Here is a 22,262-nt window from a genome sequence, read left to right on the forward strand (position 1 = left end):
TATGATGGAAAGTGTTTAGTCTCAGGAAATGAAGACTGGTGAGACATGAGAGCCATATTCAAATATTCGAAGGCTTGTCTCATGGAAGGAAGACTGGATTTCCCAGAATCACAGCCTCTCCAAAACAGAAGGGACCTCACAGGCTGACTTGTCCAACCCAGACCTGAACAATACCACTGGCCAACTGATCTTCCTTTGAAGAGCCCCAGGAGGGGGAACCCACTATATCCTGCCAGTCCCCACTTTTTTCTCTCCTTTGTCATTAGAGGAAGAACCAGGAATGATGAGACAAATTTAAGCTTGAGTCTAAGGGGAAGGAAAAAAGCAACCTTCCTAAAATGTAGCAAATGGGCTGTTTCATGGGATCTAGGTTTGAATCCTTGTTCTAACAGTTATTACCTGTATGGCCTTGGGAAACTTTCCCACACTTTCCGGATTCTCACTTTCTCTTGTAAAAGGAGGGATTTGCACTAGCTGGCCTCTGAAGTCCCTTTTCTAGCTTTAGAACTCTAAACCTAGGAGTCATTTCCAAATAGGTATTGAACTAGATGCCCTCTGACTCAGAAAGTCTGTAATTCTTTCATTTTTATAGACAAAATATGAGAAAATACAGTAGAGGAAAGGCAACCCTGGGTAGGCGGGCAGGGAGCCAAACTCCTAGACTGATGTTTAAATCCGGAGGGTCTCAGAAGCAGGAATGATAGTGAAACCTGTGTCAATTTTAGTCAAGTGTGAAGAAAAACAAACCCAGCTGCGATCCCAGGCTGGCTGTTGGTGCTGGGAGTCTGTCAGCACGTTCCTCAGGGATGGGCTTTTGGAGAGAATTATAAATGCTGTAAAACTGTACTCTGGGGTGGAGTTTGGCAGGGAAAAAAGGTTAACTTTTAAAAGCGCGCTTCCAGTGCTTTTGAAGCACTTTCAACAACATCGGATTGGACACCACAGTGAGGAAGTTTCCAAGACTTTGAAAATTAAAAAGTGCTTGAGCAAAAGATTGCCGAGGCTAATTGTGGCCATCGACATTTTCCTCTGAGCCTAGCATCTCAGAAGGCTAAAATTCCACCCTCGTCTCCTGCTCTACGAGGGTAAAGGCAAAAAGAATATGAGAATCATGGAGAATGTGAGATGGAAATCAGCAAGTCAACATGCAGTTAAGAAGTGCCTACTGTGTGCTAAGTGTTGTGGATGTAAAGGAAAGGAAAAAGGAATAAAAACAGACTAGTCAATGGTCTCAAGGTGGAGGAGGGGAACAACATGCCAACAGCTGTGACCATACTAGATCTGAACCGTATGAATGGGAGATCATCCCAGAGCGAAGGTACTGAGATTAGAAAACTTCCTACAGAAGGCAGGACTTCGTTGGAGAATTCCAGGCATGGAGGGACAACTGGTGAGAATGTCTGGGGTCAGGAACGGAGTGTCTAGGTCGGGGAGCAGCACATCACAGAGGATGTGCATGTGTGTGGGGGTCTAAGGTAGGGTAGGAAGGGTTGGGGCTTGGAAAACCCAGCCCTGTACAGGATGCTGCATTTCATTCTGGAGGCAGGAGGAAGGCAACAGAGTTTATTGGGTGGAGGACTGATGTGCTTGGACCTGGGCTTTAGGAAGACCACTCTGGCAGCTGATTGGAGGATGCCCTGCAGGGGTGGAGACCCACCAGCTGCTCATTGTAATAATTCAGGAGCGAGTTTATTCGGGTCGGAAGGAGGGCAGTGGCGGTGATTCTGTGGAAGTCTAAACCGCAGGACTTTGCAGCACATGGATATGACGCAGAGGTCATGAGCCTGGGTGACTGGGAATATGGTGGTGGTACCTAAAAGAAATGGAGATGTTTAGAAGAGGAGAAGGCCCTGGAGAAAGACCAGCTCAGCTTGGGGTGTGTTGAGTTTGAGACGTTCATGAGACTCTCAGGTCCCTGTGTGTCTGTTGGGCATTTGGAGACATGAGACTGATGGTTAGCAGAGAGGTTAGAGAAGGGGCTTGAGAAGCAGAGGCCAGAAGGTCAGGGCTGGAGGGAAGCTTGGAGCCCTTGGACTGAAATCAGCGCTGCTGGCAGGCAGCCTTGGAGCATGCCCTGGACTCCCTGCTTTGCACGGTTTTCCAACATGTGAAATTCCCTTCCAGGTTCAACTAAGCTGCTACCTCTTACAGGAAGCTTCTCCTGATCACACATCATGAGCCATCTGGGATTTTCAGCTTCTTTTGTTTTTCCTTCTGTTTCCATGCTGTAGGATGAGAGTTCCTGGAGGGTTCAGTCATCTGATATTAGTCTTTATCTTTTCAGTGCCTGGAGATAGTAGGAGCTTAATAATTGCATGTTGGATCAAGGTGAATTGAAGGCCACTTACACACTACTCAAGGGTTGGGAGGAATTGTAAAGACCAGCATCTGGATTCCCTTCCATGGGGCCTGGATGACCTCAGATGACTCAGGGCCTCTCCATAGGGCCGCAGCTTTTTCATCTATAAAATGGTCGGTTTGGATCAAACAAGTGAATATATTTGTAAAGTGTTTTGCAAGTTTTAAAGAAATGCTGGTGGTTGTTTCAAGGCCCTCCCTACCCCTAAAGCTTATTTTGCTCCTATAACCAAAATCCAGGTTATTGTACTTCCCACGGTTCCCCCTGAGTCCTTCAAGTCCCTGGGAGGAAATACAGCCAAGCAGCCTGGAACTCAGCACCAGGGGAACCTTGCCTGAATGCAGACACCCCTGGGCCCTCAGCTTCCACTTCTGTTGACTGAAGTTGGCCAAGGTAGCCTCTGAGGACTCTTCCCTTTCTAATGCAATTGTCCTACGACCCTTGAACACGAGAAACGTCCCCACCTCCAAGTGTCTGTGGATCAGCCAATGGTTAAAATCAGTAGACAAGTTGCCATATTGGAATTCAACTCCATCCTGTTCTAGGTACCACATTTTCCAGGGCACAGTCAGAAGAGAGATCCCAGGTCAGGGAGATGCGGGGGCCAGGATGTCCGGGGAGCGGGTGGAGCAAGGCAGAGGCCAGAGTTTTGGCTGAAGAAGGGAAGCCAAGAATAGCAGGGGGAGGGAATCACTGTTTCAGGCTGAGCCCATGGGAGGTGCCATGAAGACAACCATGTTCTCCGTTCTCACCAAGTCCCTCTTGGCTTAGACGTTCTATGTTCCGTGGGCCTCCTCAGTCTGAGCTTCTACATCCTGGTCTCAGGTGCCTCTAACCATGAAATTCAATGTTCTGTGTTCTAAGCTCCCTCCCAGTTCTGATGTTCTGTGTTCTATATTCTAACATCCTTCCCATTTCTGACATCCCATGTTCTACATTCTAAGCATCCTTCTGACTGAGACATTCTATGTTCTCTGTCTTAATGTCTCTTAGCTCAGACATTCTGCTCTCTGTTCTAAGCTTCTTTCCAACTTCCAAATTGATGTTCTCTGTTCCATGGGTATCAAGTTCCATCCTGAGAGGAGATCCTCAGCTGAAGGGTGACAGGTGGCCCCACAGGAACCCTGCCAGCTTTGGCTCCTCCCAGACGTATCAGCTTCCACTGCCACCCCAGGAGGTGCAAGGCTGTTAATAAGTTGATTAAGAGCAGTGGCCTTGACTCTCTCTTGACTGAGTGTGTGCTGGGAAATGCTGGTGGAGCCCAAGCTTCAGGGGAGCTGGCCAGTGCCCGCCAGTAAAGAACTTTATTATCTCCTATGAGTAAGTGGAAGCCCCCCACCCCACCCCGCCCCTTTAGGCTGGCCTGCTGCTTTTGCTTTGTTCTCACGTTACGGCCCACACGGGCCAAACAGTCAAGTCCCAGACGTCCCTCCTGGCGGAGGCCCCTGGCACTGGGCCGGGCCCCCTGCAAGTTACAAGGTGTGAGTAAGCGAGGCTGGGGGCACTCCAGGCCCAGCCTGGCCCGGCTGGCGGATGCCTGCCCCACAGATGTGCTGGAAGCCTCTGCTGCCAGATGCTTCCCCTCCAGCTTCCAGCTGAGAATTTCTTGGCATTGGAAGGCAGTGATTTCATCAAAACACCAAACATGCTGGGGCTGCTGCTGCAAAGCATGATTCGGGGCAGCCCAGGGTGGGAATTCATTTGGGCGTGCTGGGGCGTGGCCCTGCTGGAGGACCACTTACCTCCTGTGACCCAGAGGCCCCTTCTCTCTAGTGCTTTCTGTTGCTGACTCTGTGATCCCATTGGGGTTTCCTTGGCGGAGATCCTGGGGCAGCTTGCCATTTCCTTCTCCAGCTCATTTTATTGATGAGGAAATAGAGGCAAAAGGGAAGTGACTTGGCCAGGGTCACACATCTAGCCCAGGAGTGCTATCACTATGGGGCTGCCCACTTGGCCTTGTCAAAGATGACAGGGAGAGCTCCCCTTCCTGTCCCACTTGCTGCCCCCTGCCCCCCTGCTCATCCCCACAGCCTTGTCCATGGCCAGGGTGTCTCCCTGGTGGAAGAGGGCATTCTTCCCTTGGATGTCAGAACGCACACAGGCACTCAGTAGGTCTTTGTTGAGTTGAACGGGAATGAATGAAGACAGAGAGAAGAGGAAGGAGGAGAGCAGAGCCCAGGTGGCCCAGGCAGAGGAGGACAAAGGGAAGAAGGGGCCCGAGTAGGGCTGGGGGGCGCTGAGGAAGGCGGCATGGCAGAATGGAAGGGCCCCGGATCTCAGCTGTACCTCCCTGTTTTCCTTGGAGTCTGGGGTCAGATGCTCTCTGCCTCTGCTTCCCCCTCTGTCAAATGATGACAATGGAATTTCAAACATATCCATTCATGAAGCCCCTACTGTGTGCTAGGTCTTATTCTAGCTGCTGGAGATACACGAGCAGAAGTGAGATGGTCCCTGTATGTCACCATGTACTTGTCCCCCATCTTCTATATAGTGGGAAGCCAGGTGGCAGCACAGTGCAGAGAACCTGAGTTCAAATCCAGCCTCAGACGCTTACTAGCCATGTGACCCTGGGCAAGTCACTTCCTCCTGTTTGCCCCAGTTTCCTCCTCTGTAACATGAGCTGGAGAAGGAAATGTCCATCCAGTCCAGGATCTCTGCCAAGAAAACCCCAAATGGGGTCACGGAGAGTCAGACACGACTGAAAATGCTCACCGCTACTAACAATAATAGACAGGGTACTGATTGAGACACTATGGACATAAAGACCAGAGGAGTGCCATGGTCCCTGCCCTCCAGGGGCTCCCGGCTGACTCAGGGGATAAAGGAGGAAGGGCCTTGAGTGGCCCCTGATACCTCAGGGGAGCGGCCTCCTGACCCCACTTCTCCCTTCCCTTCTCACTCTGCTCATGGCAGGATGAGACGCCCCATCCTGGCATCCACCAGCCCCGCTGGTGCCGCCCACGTGTTGTGTTCTGCTTATGGCAAGTGGCAGTTGGAAGCCCCTCCCCCAAGACAGAAGGGCAGAGAGCATGATGGTGGGCTCCCTCCTGTAAGCAGTTTGGTCCCGCTCACTGACCAGTGAGAGGACCGCCTGGCACCGTGGTGCCTGGGATGTATTGCGAGCTGGCACCTCAATAGCCAGCAGTGGCCAGGGAGCTGACCCCTTCCCTGCGTGGGCTGAGTCCCTTGTGGCTGGCCAGAGGCTGGAAGGACAGCTCTGTGCCGTCGCATGGGATGGTGCTTACCTAGAAACTGAGGACAGGAGTGGTTTTCTGTGTGATTTCCATGAACTATAGCTATGTGGAGTGAGGACGCTGCCAGAGCATGCTTCTGTGTTCAGGTCCACAGAGCACTTTCTAGACATCATCTCCAGATGTCGTAGACACAGCACAGCTAAGGGCACAGTGGGTAGTGTGTTGAACAGGACTCCACAGGTCCCGGGTTCAAATCCTGCCTCAGACACTTGCTGGCAAGACTAGACAAGATGCAGCCTTTCTCAGCCTCAGTTTTCTCATATATAATATGGGTGCAATGATAGGCCTACATCCCAGAATTGTTTCGAGGATCAAATAACATATGTGTGAAGTGCTACATGAATGTAGCAGGGACACGGCAAGAGGCCAAGGTGACCTTGGTGTCTGGGCCTCCCTGAAGGGACATTCCGCCATGCAGCACCAGAATCCTGTCCCTCTGGTCTCTGTCCAACCTGACTAAGCCTTTCAGGGAACAGACCCCGAGGCGGCCGAGTCTGTGCGGTGGGGGCCCCTTGCTGTCTCCTAGCCGTGTCCGGAGCCCGCCCGCCCATGAGGTATCGGCCTCAGCTGGCCGGCCCTCCCTGGGCTCATCCTCCCTGGCAGTCCCTGCAGGATGCAAGCTGCTCTGGGCCCTTCCCTGGTCCCTGGCCCCAGAGCTGGTTTGAAGTTCAAATACCGGCCGGACACTGTTTGTCCCAGATCAACACTCCCCAGACATTGGCCCCCGCTGCCCCCAGCTCTTTTTTTCTCTTTTTGAAGGCAGCAAATGTGGACAAATATTAGCTCTGGGACCTGGAGGGGGGAAGTTATTCATTGACTCAGGCCTCCTCTCACAGACTCCCATATTCAGGCAGTGCAGATATGGCCGGGCCCTGGAGTGAGTTAGCTTGTGTGTTTGTGGACCTTTCTTAGAGAATGAAAAGCCCTTGGCCTTTATCTGTTCCATCAAAGGAGCCATTAGGGAGCCCAAGCCCTGTTGGGGGCTCAAGGGATTACCCAGAGGCCTCTCTGAAACCTCCCAAGAATGCTGCTTTTGCCCCTGTCTTCTCAAAGGAGTGGGGCAGGGAAGGGGGAGGGGGGCTGTGGTCAGTAAAGGCGTTTTGAGGGAGCCCACGCAGGGAGCTTGGGGGAAATTTGGGACCCCAGGAAGGGGCAGAGAGCTGGACTTGATCCTGAAATCACGACAGCTCCAATATGTATTGGCTGAGTCACTGGGACCTCCCCACTCTCTGAGCCCCAGTTCCTACGATCTATAAAACAGGGATTCAGCTCAATTCAGCAGGTCAGCTTACATGCACCTGGCTTTATCTTCTACCTTTAACTCTGGTGCAGAGATAGGAGTTTCAATATCCTAGGAAATGTTCACAGGCCCAGAGGTCACGACAGCGTTTAGTGGGAGGTGATGCCCCATGGGCCCGAAGCCTGTAGAGGTTGGGGATCCCCAAAGGTGGAGGTGAGTAGGGAGGACTGTCCAGCTTTTGGAGGAGAGCTTGTTGATGCACAAGAAGAAAGCAGTGGGCTGGCTCCGCACCAGTGGAGGACAGGGAGTAAGATGGACAGGAACAGGGAGCAGACCTAGGACTTCACTGGTCTGGGGGTGGAAGGAAGGGAACAAGCATTAATGTTAGCACCTGCTGTGCTCAGGGCAGCGGGCTGAGCAGTGCACATGGCAACCCATTTGATCCTCACAACAAGGAACTCTCTGGTGAGGAAATTCCCTCCACCAATCCAAGGTGGTGCCTTTTCTCAGTCAATGGTCTCAGGATTACCTGGACCATGGAGGGTTTAAGTGACTTGGCCAGGAACATGCAGCTAGCTTGTGTCAGAGGTAGTGGGGGCAATGGGAAATGCCTGGAGAGATAGGCTGAAGGCAAACGAGGGGCATTCGGAGTGACACAAGATGTGTTTACATTCTCTCAGAGGCAGTAGGCAGTCATGGGGCTTTCTGAGTCGGGCCCTGCTGTGGCATCTCAGGAATCTCCGATGACTGTGGTAGATGAACCAGAGAGGGATCCCATGGAAGACAGAGGTCCTGCAAAGCCCCAGCTGAAGGGGCTGAAGGGAGCTAGAGGAGGAGAGGGGAGAAGAGGCAGGCCCAGGACCCCTGGAGGCTTGAGCACCCGAGAGGATGCTGCTTGGGCCACTTCTCTCCCAGGAGACACAAAGGGGCTTTGCTCTGGGGCAGCAGAGGATGCCAGTCTACAAGGTGCCTCACAGGGGCTCTGGTCCTACTGGCTCGTTTTACTCCTGGAGGAACAGAGGCCCAGGGAGGTTGAGGCCAGCGACTCCCAGGCCACAAGTCACAGAGCTGCGAACCCACACTCTGCGACTGCAGACCCAGCTCCTTTCCACTGCCCCACAGGGCAAGTGCAGGCCCTGGAAGATGCATTCCTGAGCAAGTCAACACACACCCCAGGAAAACTCTTCCTTTTGGCCAGGCTGGGAGGGACTGGGGATGTTTGCTGAGGTCAGAGAGGGTCACCTTTTTACACTGAGACCAGGGGCCTCAGCTCCAATCCAAGGGGCCTCCTCAGTACATTGCAGCAGAGATAAGGAAGGTGGGGAAGAGTGAAGACTCTGGTGAGAGAGGACACGGGGGAGAAGAAAGTGGGCGCCAGTGTTGTCTCTGCCATCTCCTAACTCTGTCTTCTCAGGCAAGTCTCCTCTCTGAGGCCCAGTTTCCTTCTCTGGGAAATGTGGGTTCTTGACTTGCTTTCTCACTGGGATTTCTGTCTGAACCTCTGTCCTTGCCTGTGGCTTGTCTGCAGAGGCTTCGGGTCCAGGAGGGAGGAGTTTCACGCTGGATTCTTCCAGGCTCAGATCACATGTGGTCTCTTCTGTAGAACTTGTCAAGTCCTTTAGAGCCTGATGGATCTGGGTCCTCACTACACATCACTGCCCATCTTACCTGCACCGGGTGTGTGTGTGGGGGGGAGGAGCTGCCGCCCTCGAGGTCCTGGGATGCGGCCTTTTAACTGTGTCCAAGTTTTACAGAACAAAGCCTTTTATGAAGTCAAAGGGCTGCACTTGAGGACCTAGAGGGCCATCTACAGTCTCGAGGCTTCAGGCTCTCTAGTCCTGGTCCAGACAAGCCAGCCTTTCCTCAGATCCTTACATGGGACCTTTAATCTTCTGTGCCTGGAGGTGCCTCCCCAGCCTCCCTGCCCTGTGTGGGTTCCCCCCATTTGAATGGAGGCTCCCTGACGGGACAGGCTGTCTTCCTTTTTGCTTGTATTTGCATCCCTGGGGCTTAGTACTGTGCACACAAAATAAATGCTTAACAAATACTTGTTTTTTCCCTTGTTCCCTCCCTCCCTCCCTCTTTCCTTCCTTCCCTCCTTCCTTCCTTCCTTCCTTCCTTCCTTCCTTCCTTCCTTCCTTCCTTCCTTCCTTCCTTCCTTCCTTCCTCTCTCTCTGCCTCCCTTCCTCTCTCTCTGCCTCCCACCCACATCCATGCCTTTGCACTGACCGTCCCTCATGCCTGGAATGTACTCCCTTTATATTTCCAGCTCTCAAGATACCCAATTTTCTTCCAAATGCAATTCAAACAGCACCTTGTACCTTAAGCCTTTCTTGACTCTACCCCCATTTCTCATTCCTTTCCTCTTTCATTGCTTTTTATTGAACTTCCTTCTGCACATTCTGCCTAGAATTATTCCAGATTAGCTCATACGTGTGTATGTTTTTTCTCCCAGTAGGATGGAAGATCCTTTGTGAACAGGACTTCACTTTTTGGGTCTGTATTCCCAGAACCCAGAACATTGTTTGGCACGTAGTAGGCACTTAACAAATGCCTGTTGCCAGCTTATTCTAGAGTTCTGTACCTGCGTTCCAAGGCCCCATCATTCAGGAAGGACACTGCTATTCTTGAGCTGGGTCCCAGAGGGTGACCAAGATGGCAGAAGGCCTCACATATGTGTCTTATCAGCATCAGCTGAAGGAGCTCAGCATGCCAGTCTGGGAGATCTGAAAGGACAAATGAGATAGCCCTTGTCCTCAAGGAGATTACATTCTAATGGGGAAGACAGTGCATTAAAGTGAGTTGAAAGTGGGGGAGGGCATCTGCATGGGGCCTGGTGGCAAACTCTAGAGATTTAGGAGGAGAGCCATAGCAGGAAGGAAGGAGGGCTGGCCTGGGCCTCGCCCAAGAATGGACCAAGTAGCCACTGATTTCCTTTCCCCTTTGGGGATCCTGAGATTTTTTTGTGGCTGCTTCCTTCAAAGCCTGAGACTGGTGCAATCTCAACGGGCCAACCTCCTTTGACTAGCTCTGACTCTCCCCTTAAGCTTGATGGTCTATCTCTAAGTTCTGAAGTCCCTTCCCACCCTTAGAGCCTTGGTTTAGGCTCCTTCTGGAGGGTGCAGGCCATTCTGGGCACCACTCCTTGGGAAAGACAGGGATAAGCTTGACAGTGCCCAGAGGAGGAGGCCTAGGCCAGGGAAGGGACAAAGATACACAAAAGGCAGTTGAAGAAACTGGGGCAGTTTAGCTTAGAGAAGACTTGGGGAGGGTTGGGATTCCCTGGGACCATGAGTCCTCATCTTCATTCCACCCGGCTGCTGATAATGGCAATGCAATTGTCCTCCCGTGCCCTTCGGAAGTGGTGGACAAAGGACTGTGCTCTAGCTCCATCCACCATCCCTGTGAGTTCCCTGTACCTGCCCCTGTCTTAAATCTTTTCTGTTTGGGTAGGATCTGACAGAGCTCATGTTCCCTGGGCAGTGGGCTCTCTCCTCACCATAGTGAGATGTCAGAGCAAGACTTCGGAGGAGTCATTGAGTCTCAGGGGCCCTAAAACCTAGAAAGGAAAACGGAACACAGGCTGGTCTCCAAAGGGTCGAAGTCAGATGCTTTCCTAGCAATTGCCTCCGGAATTCAGATTTTTGCTGGTGTCTACTCTCGTCTGTGAGCTGAAAAATCCAGCTCAGCAGCAATTCAAACACACACACACACACACACACACACAGCCCACCTTTGACAGAAGCATCCCTGGAATGTGCCTTGACTACAAGGTGGAGAAAGCAAGTCATTGCCTGCCCTGGATCAGTCAAGGAAGGAAGTAATCTTGGGAGCTGTCTCCTGCTTAGGGCCTTCTGCCACTTGGTTTTGGGTCTTTGATTTGGGGGGATGGGGTAGGAAGTATGTAAAAAATCTCTCTTGTGGGAAGGCCAGGAGGCTTGGTGACTGGAGCTTCATTATCCAGGGAGATTTAGAAATGGGTTGAGGGGACTTAGTACATAGATCATGGGCCATAAGAAGGAAAAGACATTGGAACATAGAGAATAGAATGCCAGAACCCAAGGGCTCTTTTGTACAGAGAACAGAGAATGACAGAGCAGTGAGGGACCTCAAAACCTAGAACGTGGGATGTGAGAGCTGAGAGGCACCTTAGAACAGAGGATGCTAGAGCAAGGGAGGACCTTAGAACATAAAAGACCAGAGTTAAGATGGGCCTTAGAATATCAAGATTATCAAAGAAGAAAAGGTTCTTAACATTTGTGACATAGAACATGGAGTGGTAAAACTGGGAGGAGCCTTGGGATGTGAAACATAGAATAAAAGTCGATCAGAGCAAGAAATGTGATGTCAGTGGAAAACACTACAAAGCGTCAGGTCCAAGTGGGAAGGACCTGGAACACTGCAGAGAGAAAACCACCCACGGCATCTGAACTTCACAGCACAGTGTATGGGCCTAGGGTTTACCCTATAACAACCTGTGGCTTGTCTGGTTGATTACTGCAGCAGAAAACAAAACATGGCAGGGCTGAGGGGGATCTTGGGATGAGGAATAGAGAGTTTCCAGATTGGGAGGGACCTTAGGACTTAGATCAAGCCAGAGCAGGAAAGGGCTAGAAAGACCCACCTTGTCCCACCCCTTGATTTTACAGCTTGGGATTTTAGACTTGGGAGAGAGTAGTGACTCATCTAAGGGCTGACTCTAATCTAGCAGAGAAGACACAAAGAGGATGAGGAACTCTTACTTCCCTGCTCATCATGGGATGTCTACAATCGCTTCCTTTCTCAAAGCCTTGGGGTGTCCAGAAGTGGGGAACATGGGGGAGATGCTTGGTCAGCTGCTGCCCTTCTCCCTGGCAACCCTGGCCAGACCAGAGCTGATCATTTGGAAGAATGGGGGGACATAGGAGAAGGACCATGAGATGATAATAGCCCAGAGGTAGAGCTAGATGGGAAAGTTAAGGCCACCCCTTGTTTTACAGATAAGGCCACATATGTCGAGTGACTTGCCTAGGTTCACAAGGCTATCCAGAGTCTGAAGCACATTCCAAGCCTAGCATTCCCTCCACTATAACATATGACTTCTTGAGGAGGACCAAAGATCTTATTATCCTTCTTGCACTTGCACAGGAGAGGGAGAATCCCATGGCTGAAGTTTCATCGCTGTTACCTCTGGCAGAACACATGGGGCTCACTTTGCTCTTAGAAATTGGAGGGTTGAGCCATATTATCTCCAATAGCCTTTCCAGGTCCAGGATTTCATGTCTTGTGTCCCAGGGTCCCTCCTAACTCTTAGACCTTCTATTCTGAGATCCCTCTTAGTCCTTGCATTCTAGATTCTAGATTTCAGCTCTGACATTTTGTGTTCTGTGGTCTAAGACCCTTTCCAGTGCTGACTTTCCATGTTCTATGTCTACTAGCTGTGACCTTCCATGTTCTATGCTCTAAGACCTCTCCCAGGGGTGACCTTCTGTGTTCTGTGACTTCTGGGTTCTTTATGTTCTGTGACTTCTGTGTTAAGTGTTCTAAGGCCTCTTCTAGACTTGAAACTCGAGTTTAAATTATCTGCTATTACGAAGATGTAGCAGCAAGCACCCCAGCGTCCCCAGGGTGGCTGCCGATACAGGTTCTTAGATCTGCTTTTCTAAATGAAAGCAACTCAAAATAGGTTAACAATCTTGCTTTAATCAATCAAACATATCATTTACCTAGTTCAGGGGAAAAAGTCAGCACCCTGAACTTCAGAGTACACAGACAGAAGTTTCAAGAAGACAGAGAAACATTTCAAGCAGACAGGCTTCCAACTGTCCAACCATTACATCCACACCTAGTCACAGTTACCAGAGAGGGAAGCACTAACATCTGGGTTTTCAAAGCCGGGGAGCTCAATGGCTGCCCAGAATCTCATCTGGTCAAATCATACAACACTTCTCAAAGTGAGCCCCAAAGCAAAGCCTCCCAGCAGGGATTATATAGCCTTCTCTTGGCTCAGAGAATGTCACAATCCTCTTGACCCACTCCCCAATCACAGAGCACCAAGGTGTGGGAATTCCTGAAAACCAAGCCTCCAGCCACAGGCTCCAGGTGCACTTAAGCCTATTAGAGGGCCTAGGGTCAGGGAAGATCATGACATTTGAGGATTCATTGATGGAGCTGGGATGTTTGGTCTAAAGGGGAGTGAGGTGATAAGCATCTATACAGTGCCTAGCATGTCCAAGCCCTTGGTATGTATCCTCACCACAGCCCTGTGAGGTAGGCTGTAATCTGATCCCCATTTTACAGTTGAGGAACTAAGGCAGACAGAGGTTAAGTGACTTGCTCAGGGTCACCCAGCTAGTAAGTGTTGAGGGCTCAGGTTTTCCTGATTTCAGCCCAGCACTCCATCCATGACAGCAGCCAGCCACTGCTACAGATGAGAAAGGATGCTGTGAGAAGCTGCCTTTGGTCCTGAACCAAATGTCCTTGGGTTCAGGAGAAGGGCTGCATCCCACACGAGTAACTGAACCCATGACTTTTGCTGGACTCTCTCCCACCTGTCTCCCTTCTGACCTTGCCAAGGCTAAGCAGAAATACATGATTGTGCCAATTGCTTTCGAGTCATTCAGCTGGGCTAACATTCCATTTTTCCTGCCTTGGGGCTTGTTGCATGACAGTGACTGGAGATTCTGGGTCTTGACCTTTATACTGGGGGAGAAGGGGAGGAACAAATTCAGGGGGCCCTGGAGGGTCTGGAAGAATTAGACAGAACTGTGCCAGCACACTGAGGAGAACAGAGGGCAAGACTCTCCCCACCCACCACCTCAGCCCTGTCCTGAGAGAAGCCTGGTGAGCCAGTGGGAGTCCCCAGAAGGTTCGCTGTCTGAGCTTTGGACTGGTGACTCTACCAGCTCAAGTGCATGGGAAGTCAGGAGGGTTGCCAAGTGTTTTCTTCACAATATACCCAAGAGAGAGAACTACTGTAAGTGTCATAATGCTGATGTTACAGACAGCAAAGTGAGGCTCAGGGAAGGGGTTTGGTCTGCCAGGGACATGTCATTAGGAAGTGGTAGAGGAAGTGTTGATGGGAGGGCAGGTCTGAGGGAGGCAGGTTGGGAAGCCTCTGCCCATGCCACCTAAAGATCAGAATGAAGGAGGATTGGTGCCCCCATTTCTAGGTGAGGAAACAGACCGAAGAAGGGAAGGTGCTGAAAGGCTTCTGAGCTGGAAGGAATAGCCAGATCACCTGGACGTGTGAGAAATGAGGGGGCTGATTGGCCAAGGGCCCAGGAAGCCAAGTTGTTTCCAAACAGATTTTCTTACTTGGGGCATGAGCCACTGAGGTCCTGTTGTGACCCTGCTAGTCACAGCTCATTTGGCCTTGTGCATTTCACTTTAACCCCTCTGTGCCTTGGTTTCCTCTTCTGAAAAATGAGACATAAAAAGGAAATTATATTTGAGGCCCTTCCAGTCCCAAGTTAAGATATTGCTATAAATCAAGGGCTCTTTCCTATTCAATTCAATTTAATATGCACTTATTAAGTGCCTACGGTGTGCTGGGCATTCTTCTAAAAGCTGGAAATATACAGAGGAAATCATCAATCATTCTTGCCCTCAAGCAGCTTCCACTCTACTTGGGAGATGCATAGACATAGATAAGAAAACATGAAATAGAGTAGAGTGAAAGAGACTATCATTATTTCTGTTGGAGGACTCCTGGGTGAGGAAACTCCCTCTGCCAATGCATGTTGGCCCCCTTCTAGTTTTAGACTGTTGCCTCAAACATTAGGGGTGGGGGGCGTTTGCTCAAGTCCCTATGTATCGGTGCCCAGATAAATAATAGATACAATGTATATGATGGGGGTGGACTGGGGATGGTGGCTCCAGGGTCTACATGCTTCACCTCCATTGACATCCATAGACTCTCCCCTCCCATGGCCAGCACCACGACCCTTTGGAAATTTAGAACGTTTCTGGGAGAAGGCTTTCTTGCAGAACCCTGAGAAAATTCTCCAAGGAGGCAAATCCTGGCCAGACCTGCCGGAACGGCATCTCTCTTTCCAGGAAACTTCAAGGGGTTTTCAGGAAGATGGGAGGACCCCACGAGCCTGGAGCAAACACTGAACTTTGCTGTGCTCTTGTGAATAGCCCTCAGGAACTTTGGAGAAATGCCAGCTTGTCTTTCACACCTAAAGGAGACTTTTCAGAACAGTTGATGCATCATCTCCTGAGCTGCACCCCACCCCAAGACAGTCAAACACTAAGAGAACTTACAAGGGGGTAAGAACTTACAGAGTGTGTACCAACCAGCAATCACTCAGAAAGCATTTATTAAGCACCTACTAGTTCCAGGCAGTCTACAAGACACTGAGGATATAGAGACCAAGAAGGAAACTCCCTCCCCACTCATAATAAGTTTACATTATTTTGGAAAAAACAAGTAAATATTTAAAATATATAAGATATATATGTACAAAACAGTGAAACACAAAGTAGTTTTTTTGGGGGGCATAAACATCAGGAAAAGCCTCATGATGATGCTAGACTCAAGTTTAGGGGAGAAACTGGGCTAGAGATTGAGATCTGGGGGTCATATGCACAGAGGTTGTAGTTAAATCTGTCACATCTATAGAGTTCAATAGGGAACTGATGATGTTCCAATCATCACCCTCGGCCAACGTGGTAGACCAGTGTGCTTCCCCTTTTCTGCCTAATTCTTCTTCCCTGTGCCCTCCCCCCAAAAACAATAGCAACAAATAAACAAACAGAAGGACCAGCCCGGGCCAAGCCCAGAGAAGCCTCCAAGCAGGTAAGGTCTAATGGCTCAGGGTCAAGAGAAGACTCACAATGGACCACACAAAGGCACAGCTCGCCAAATCTTACTTTTCTCTTTTTCTGTCAAGGACAATGATCTTTGGACTAACCAAGCACGACTAAGAAGTAACTAATTCAGGATAAGCAAGGCGAGAAGAGGCAAGGGCGTGAGATTTCCTCATTGACTTGGTTAGCTAAGATGAACGATGGACCAGGGCCCTTTGCATGACCAGAGGGTTGGGAGGGCGACAGAAAGGCAACTGTTATTCCAGTTTCCACCAACAGAAGAGACTATTAGAATCTACAGACCAGAGACCAGAGAGCTGAACTTCATTTATAGGCAAAATTAGAGAATATATTCGAGGGGTGGTTAGTGAGCATCGTGAAATAGAAGCTGTGATCTCAAGGACTTTCACCAGTGATAACGACTGTCTTAATATGCTTTAAGGTTTGCAATGCATTTAAATACAACATTTAGCGATATGGGTTAGACAATTACATAGTCCAGTAAAAAAAAAAATCTTGTTGAATACTAAGACCCAAAGAGTAATTATTGCTTGATATCATTTTGGAAGGGCACCTCTGGTGGGTGACCCACAAATAGGGGCTTGACAGCATGCCATTCCAAATGTTGGTCAGTGAGTTGATAATGGCTTAGGCAACCTGTCTAGGCCAGTAGGGGGCACCATAGTGCATAGAGCATTGGACCTGGAGTCAGGAACACTCTTCTCCCTGAGTTCAAATAGGACCTCAGACACTTACTGGTTGTGTGACCCTGGGCAAGTCATTTACCCTTGTTTGCCTCAGTTTCCTCATTTTAAAAATGAGCTGGAGAAGGGAATGGCAAACCAATCTAGTATCTTTGTCAAGAAAACCCCAAACGGGGGTCCTGAAGAATCAGACATGATTGAAATAGGACCAAATAATAACAACAAAACCCAGTTACCCAATTTTCAAATGACACAGAACTAGAAATGATAACTAGTGCATATAGTGAGAGAATCAGGATTTGGAAAGATGGTGAGAGGCTTGCATATTGAACTAGATGAATATCATTCATTCTAGCAGGGATAACTGTAAAGTCTTACCTTTGGGCGCAAATGCTAACATTTTTAACAGGATACAGATCTTAACAAATTTAACATTTTAACAGGATAAATGTAAAGTCTTATATTTAGGATCAAACAATCAATTTCACAAGTCCAAGACAGAGTAAACATGGTGAGGCAGAAGGTCATCAGAGAAATACTTGGGAGCTTTAAGGAAATGTGAAATCCCTCTAAATCAGCAGTGAATGATACAGGAACCAGAAAAAAAGCCAACATGGCCTATATAAAGGGGAAAGAAGAGTGCGTATTTGTGTGAATATGTGTGTGCACGTGTGACATTGTAGGAAGACAGTTTTCTAAAATATTTTAAAATATACATATTTGACTTTCATTACCTGGAAAATTCTATTCTGTGAATGCTTCATTGCCTCAAAGTGCTGAATAAATGAGGTGTTTGTAGAGTGAGCAGTCATCATTTATGGAGGTCATTCATGTATAATTCATATAGACACAGAATGCCGGGTCAAGGCAATTATTATCTGCTGACTGAACAAGCCAATCAATGTTGCTTCTCCAAAGGGCACCAGGGAGATTGAAAGGCATGTTTTCTAGGAATCCTCTCTTGGTGTGTGGGGTGGACCACAGGATCTGGAGTCCTGGGTGCTAATCACAGCATGGTCTGGCTGTTCAATCATGAACAATTCATGTCATTAATTCACTTCAACTTCCTGTGATAAATCCTTGAACTCCTGAAAGTGTCTAGTCCAACTACCGCATTTTGGGGATGAGAAATTGAAGTCTAGAAGTGGTGATTAATTTTCAGTGGCTGTCCAGCTAGTTTGTAGCAGAAGCTGATTTGGGGGGGGGCGGGAACCTATTTTTTGTTTGGACATCACCCTTATCTCAAGCATCTCTGAACATACCAGGGACCCACCATGGAAACAACATGGAGGGGCCTTTGGAAGATGCCCAACTTGCCTAACATGGAGCCTGTGGTGCCCCCTACCACTCAACCCTTTCATTGGCCACCTGCATCTTTAACACCGGAGAGGCTTTCTGCTTCTCCCTTTCTGCTGCACTCTTTGGGACATCTCATCAACTAGGCAGACGAGGAAGTTCATCCACGGCATGAGAAGCCATACACTGAACCAGTGAGGGGGAAGGACTTCCTTCCCCACTCCTGCCTCCTAGGATGGGCCTGGGTGGGGTGTGTTTCTGCTCTGTGTTGTTTGCCCTCCTCAGTATCAGAGGGGAACCTCAGAGGACCTAGGCATTTGAGCCACAGTGACTTTGGAGTCAGGATTGCAGGAGGGAGGTAAGCCCTGGCAAGTCAAGATGCTGGGACTTGAGTTCTAAGGGAGTCTGGACTTGGGAATCGGGACTCTGCTCTATGGGAAAGGAGTTAAGCTATAAATTTAAGGCCCTCCCCCTCTCCAGATACTAAGATAGTACAGTGGAGGGAGAATGGTAATGCCTCCTATATGCTGGGGGAGTAAATGCATATATTTTTGAATATTCCTTTGAAAGTAAAAGAATCTGACTGTTGGTAGCTAATGGAGCTCAGCTGAGGGCAGCTCCCTTATGCTTTGGGGAACACCATTGGTGGGGCTGAAGCCACTTGTTGAGAGCCTAGCCACACCAATCAATCCCCTTAAGGTACCGGAGGACTTTGGGAGGGGAGTTCTGCAAAGAAACAGCTCTGTCTTTGAGACGGTAGTGACCAGGGTGACCGTGTTACCTCGCATAGATCCCTCCCATTTCCCTACCCATGGGGGCACCCTTTTAAGAGGGAAAAATGGCAGCTCAGTAAAAGCAGCCAAGCCGTTGGCCATGTGGGACTTCACCCATTGATTGTCTTCCGCCTTGGCAGTGAGGGGAAGAAGGCACGTTTTCTTCACTCTTCTCCTCTGCCCACCTGCTTAGGATTCCACACTGTCCAGTCCAGCTTGTTTTGTGGCAGACTTCTCCCCATTTACATGACCACATTCACTGTGTTTATTTTTCCTTAGGTTTGAACGTGACACTAAGTATCCACATCACCTTGGACATGTTATTCAGTTACTCTTGTGTAACATGGGACCTTGGCCTAGAAGATTATGCTCATTTCTAGCTGCAAATCTGTGATGCCAGGGAAGTTGGCTAGGTACCCGGGCTGGGGATTTCATAGGGAAAGTCTTCACTCAGGATGGAGACTGGAAAGGAATGAAGACAACTGGCCCAGGCACTTTCTTTAAGATGACAATTCTAGGAAGAAGCAGCCAACCCGAGGAATGAGTTGCAGGGTGGGCTGGAGCCAGCTCAAATAGTCTCAGGAGAGCCAATGGTGAAATTTCTAGTGTGAATGTTGGCACCTTGGGAATCAGCAAATACTACAAATCAAGACTTAATTTATTATTTTGTTAATTGTCTAGATTTAATAAAGTGATAGAAGAGATATTAATAATGCAAGTGAAAGTTTAAAAGTGAGTCCATGAGAAGGGAAGAATTCATGACCAAACAAGAGACAGAGAACATTATGAAATGCAAAATGGATAGTTTTGCTTACGTTAAATTTGTACTTTTTGTACAAAGCCAATGTCACCAAGACTAGGAGGGAAGAAGACAACTGGGAAAGAATCTTTACAACCTATGTCTCTGACAAAGGCCTCATTTCTAAAATACACAGAGAACTGAGTCACACGTACAAGAATGCAAGTCATTCCCCAATGGATAAATGGTCAAAGGATATGAACAGGCAGTTTTCAGAGGGAGAGATTAAAGCTATCTATAGTCATATGAAAAAATAATCTAATTCACTATTGCCTGCAAAATCTGGCCTTTCTCTATCATATTACTCTATGTTCAGCTCATTGGAACAAGCCCCCACCCAAAGGAATCCTTGAATCCTTGAATGACTGAGAGATGGTCAGCAAATTGAAATGGAAAGAATCCTGGGCCAGGAGCCCCAAAATAATAATAGAGGTAGGGAGGGAGCCCCTGTTGTCCTTCGGGAATTCAAGGAGGAAAATCACAATTAATATTCTAATTATGATGCTTTATACTGTTCCAAGCTCCTCACACACAAGATCTCAAGCCTGTGAGAAAAGTACTCCAGCCTTTATTACCCTCATTTGACAAAGGGGGAAACTGAGGCATAGTGAAATTAAGTAGTGCACCCAAGGCCACACAACTCCTGGTGCCAGGATTTGAGCCAAGGCCTTTCTGAGTCCAAGCCCAACCAGCCATCCCAATGGCCATTTATTGGCAGGGAAGTCAGTCCTGGCATTGAATCCAAATTATTGCTCCCATGGTTTCAGGCCATTTCCTCTTCTCTTCCCCTCTGGAGAGGCAGGGCCAAAAAGGTCATGACCTCCTCCCCAGTGCCCCTTGGGGCAACTGAGGCCTGAAGATCAGAGCTGACAGATGCCTCAGTCATTCTGGAGGAAGCAGAAGGCCCCTGAGTCCTGGGAGTGATACTTGCTTTATCAGTGTAGAAAGGGCCATTCCCGACTAGAAAGTGGGGTGACAATTTGGGGTCAGTTCAGCTGCTTTGGAGGGGATGTGCTGGACTGCTGGCAATGACTTACAGGTGGAGCTGAGACAAAGAAAATGATTTGCTCAGATACCGGAGGAAAGAAGGCAGGAGCAGCTGGAGCAGGTCTCGGGCCATTCCAGACAGGGAGCTCCGCTTAGGACACATTTCAGGGCCTCACGCCCAGAACTGGACCTTTGCAATTCCCCTTGTGGCTCCTGGGTCTTCTCTCTGGGGCCAGACAAGATGAGGCTGATCCCCCTTCCCCAGGTCAGTCCTTCAACTCTTGTCCAGCACACACCTATCTGGGCTCTCCTGTGGCTTCTCGCTTCCAGGTCACACAGGAGAACCTCCTCTTGTCTGATCTCAGGGCCCTTGGGCATCTGGCTGCCCCCTCTGGGGGCTCACCCCAGTGTCGGGGAGAAGGAGACAAGGAATTCCAGAGGAGATGGAGCCTGGGCAGGGCCGACAGGCACTTACTGTGTGGCAAGCACTGTGCTAAGGCAGGGGACAAGAGGGATCCCTGCCTCCTTGTGCCCAAGCAAGGCTTCCCTCTGCAGAGCCTAGGATCTCATCAGCTTCCTTGCTGACATATAGCAGTGCTGACTCATACTGAGCTTGGAGCCCACTGAGACCCCTGATCGTTTTTACAGGCTTATCCACAACTCCTTTCAAACACATTCCCTCTCAAAGTTTTGATTTCCCTATCAGCAAAATGAGCAAGTAAGACTAGATGACTGCTGAGGTCTGGCAAGGCTGCCTCAGCTCCTCCATGGGGCATTCTAAGGTCCCTCCCAGCTCGGACATCCTGTTTCTGGGCTCTTAGCTCTGTTCTGTGACTGTGTTTGGAAGAAGGCACGCAGTGGCTGGGAAGGAGCATGGAGCCCACTTAGTCTAACCCTTCACCTGAAAGACAAGGCACAAAGAGGGTCTCACCCCAGGACAAGTTTCTACCAGATTTCTCTTTCCACAATCCCTGCGCTTTCTAGTAGAATATGCAGGCTCTCCCACCCTGCAGTGAAATCTCCCCGAGAGAGGGGGGCTTTCTCACAGCTTCCAAACACCTTCATCACAGACATCATCATCACCACAGTGAATCCCAGTTTTTGAGTGCTGGGGGCTTGGGAATACAATGAGGTTTCAGACTTGGATCCAGCCCCCAGTGGACTCGCTACCTCATTGCCCTGTATCCCCTCCAACCCCGAGGCTGTCAGATAGCATTTCTGGCTCTTCTTTGTGGCCTTCCCCCACCAGCACTGAAGAGAGGGCCTGAAGCCCCTGGGCTTGGAGGGCACGGCTGATATCTCTTCTGATCCCCTTCCTGGCAGTGCTTGACCCGGTCCTAGAAGCACAACTCCCCAAAGCTGGCAGGACCCTCAGAGGACAGCTGGGCCAATGGGGACTTGGAATAGAGCTCCTTGCTTTAGAAGCTCTTACAAGACATTGTCCAGACTGGCCCAGGGGCAGTCCCTCCCACTCTGAGACTGCTTAGACTGTGCAGAAACTTGAACCCTCTTGGCAGCTTGGCTACTTCAACCTTCTGGGGCCAAGCAGACTGGGGCTAATCCTTCTTCCACTTGACGGCCCTTCAGATGCTTGAAGCCTGCTGTTCTGTGCCCTCCGAAGCCTCTCTGGATGGGAGTTAAGTTCCAAGACTTGCCTGGCTGCTGGATGAGTCCTTCCCTTGGCTCCTTGGGGATGCTGGTGTCCTTGACAGCTGCCCTGACAACTCACGGCTGGGCTGGGCTGAGTGGCACATTCCCTGATGTCGCGCTGATGCCTCCCTGGGCTGGGCTCCTGGCACAATCACCTAGGAGTCCAGCTCTTGGACCTTGGGTGCTCCCCCAACCTTTCAAGGCTCAAGGGTCAAGAGCCCAGTGGGTGTCTCTCCTATTCTCTATTACCTAAGAGCAAGGGGCACGGCAGAGACAGAGAGCAAACTCTGGTCACAGCCATGTGGGGCTCGGGTGTGATCCCTCTTCCCACCCACCCACAGGCTGGGAGCAGTCCTTGAAAGAGACAGAGGCAGAGAGAGAGACAGACAGAGACAGAGAGACAGAGG

General features: G+C 49.7%; 1 long non-coding RNA gene across 2 annotated transcripts in view; it reads right to left on the reverse strand.

Annotated features, from left to right (window-relative positions):
• Nucleotides 1–1,411: 1,411 nt before the first annotated feature.
• The window catches only part of LOC138169755 (uncharacterized), a 22,136-nt gene continuing 1,285 nt past the window's right edge, over nt 1,412–22,262 (reverse strand). The window contains exons 1-3 of one of the 2 annotated variants that reach the window (XR_011170457.1): nt 10,353–10,603; nt 9,438–9,579; nt 1,412–1,813 (exon numbers count right to left, since the gene is read on the reverse strand). This is a non-coding gene — a long non-coding RNA (uncharacterized lncRNA). Of the gene's footprint in view, nt 1,814–9,437; nt 9,580–10,352; nt 10,604–22,262 lie in introns of those variants that run through there. The other variant, XR_011170456.1, reaches the window with a different exon arrangement.

Source organism: Petaurus breviceps, unplaced genomic scaffold, assembly GCF_028583685.1.
Source record: "Petaurus breviceps papuanus isolate PSGF00001 unplaced genomic scaffold, PetGlider_PUasm1.0 373, whole genome shotgun sequence".
Classification (NCBI taxonomy): Eukaryota; Metazoa; Chordata; class Mammalia; order Diprotodontia; family Petauridae; genus Petaurus; species Petaurus breviceps.